Source organism: Papaver somniferum, chromosome 2 (genome assembly GCF_003573695.1).
Source record: "Papaver somniferum cultivar HN1 chromosome 2, ASM357369v1, whole genome shotgun sequence".
Classification (NCBI taxonomy): domain Eukaryota; kingdom Viridiplantae; phylum Streptophyta; class Magnoliopsida; order Ranunculales; family Papaveraceae; genus Papaver; species Papaver somniferum.
Window position 1 is genome coordinate 210,285,515 of NC_039359.1, and position 2,038 is coordinate 210,287,552.

Sequence of the window (2,038 nt, forward strand, 5' to 3'; positions counted from 1 at the left end):
GACAACAACAACTTCGAATCTTCACCAGAAATCGACAACAATCGAAAAATCAACAGATTCAACACTTAATCTTCATCTGTGAACTTCCTAGATATGAATATTTTGGGGGTTTTGGTTTTTTTTTCTCACTTAATCAAGGAGAATAGAAGTTACTCTAAATACTTGAATATAAAGCGGGTTTAAACCCGTTTAAACCCATACCCCCCAACCCGTAGCGGGCGGGTAACAAAACCCGCCCGCTGTTTGTGGGTGCGGGGTTGGTTTTGAAAAAAAAAACCCCGCAGTCTGTGGGTGCGAGGTTGGTTTTAGCTTATACCCGCCCATGTGCAGCCCTAATAACTGCCCTAAGCCCAATAAAATTATCTGCTGGACAATGAATTACCTGTCACACGATTTTCTCGAGATTTGTGCACAATCCGGATACCTTATATAAATAAGATAAAACCCTAAATCATTTCCCTAATGACAACCCAATCGGTTCCGCGCCGCTCTCTATCTTCTTCCTCCATTACCCTCTTTCTCTTTTTTGTTCATCAATTTTTAGCCTAAATTAGAAGAAGCAAAATGACATCAAGCAACAATTCATCATGTGGTCTTCATTGTACTCTCCATTTAATCTTACATATGCTGCTTGAATGATTTTTTCCACTTCCTTTGTCTGTCGATTGGTCTTATTCCACTTGCTACATCAAGTAATACCACAGTAAAGCTGAAAATACTGTTATCTCGGTAATTGCCTTTCCATATCAGCCTTTTTCACAATTTTAACGTCTCAGAGTTAAGGATTTACATCTAATGTTTCTTCCTTGCAGGTTTTTTTTAAGATCTGGTTGAAGCGATTCTGATTTTCATATGTCCGGTGGTGCTACATCGTAGAATTGGAGTTAGCGATGCCGAAGGAAACCAATGAAACTGAACAATCAAATATGGGTAATCGTCATATTTCTTCGTAATCCCTTATTTCAATTAGATTTTGAAAGGATTTTAGGCTTTGTTCTTCCATAATGCACTGTTGCATTTTAAGTGTTTGGTTATATGCCTCAACAAAATTAACATCAGCTGATAGATGAATAAGTGAAGTGGTGGTGGTATTATTTTACAGTCAAAACGAACATAAAAATGATTGTTTTCCAATATTTATCCGTGATTAGCTGTTGGTGATGATCTCATTTGCTTGAGGGGCTTAAAAGTCTTTTTTTAAGAGATGTCAATACCATTGTTTTCTTTTTCTTCTTCATTATCTTGCTTTTTCTACTCTATTTTAATCTAATCGAATTAACGAAAATAATTTGATGTAGAATTTCTTTTATATAATTTACATGTAATTTTTTCGTTAAAGTATCATTGTTTATGTGTTCGATTTTGAATTCGTTGAATACATTTTAACCATAAAACGAGATAGCATATGTAATTTTATGTCACATATATGGTGATGTTAATGCAGCGTTTAGTCATTTTTCCCCTTTATATAATTTCATTGCTTTTTTTTGAATTTTTATCGTTTCTAAATAGGAATGTGTTCTTTACTTTACCTTGTTAAATGTTTGAAGTCGGCTTACTGACGATCGTGGGTGATGTTGAGGTCTGTGGGCGAGATGAGGATCTTGACGTGGAAGGTCAGAATGATGAGGATGACTATGATGATGATGACATGGAGGATGAAAATTTCGTCCTTGACTATCCTTCTTTCTTACTAAAAAAGAAATATTAATTATAATATTAATTGCCATATTTAATCACAATTTTAATCATAAAAATTAATTGCCATATTAATTAAGAAAACTGATTACGAAGGTAGATAACTAATTACAATAACTGATTACTGTGTAACCATACTAATTGCCATATATCACCAAACAGTTCTGTGTAACCATATTAATTGCCATCCATCACCAAACAGTTGTGGTTACGATGTAGCCATATTAATTGCCATCCATCACCAAACAGCTCTGATTACCATGTAACCATATTTATTGCCATCCATAACATTTACATCGTTGCAAGTGCCTGTCCTACAAAAAGTTTAGTTGCCACGATA

The 2,038-nt window shown here is 34.7% G+C and overlaps 1 long non-coding RNA gene across 1 annotated transcript; it reads left to right on the forward strand.

The window, feature by feature from the left end:
• Positions 1-477: 477 nt before the first annotated feature.
• Positions 478-1,797, forward strand: LOC113354486. Its single transcript, XR_003361910.1, has 3 exons — positions 478-729; positions 813-930; positions 1,551-1,797. It is a non-coding gene; the product is annotated as an uncharacterized LOC113354486 (long non-coding RNA).
• Positions 1,798-2,038: the final 241 nt, after the last annotated feature.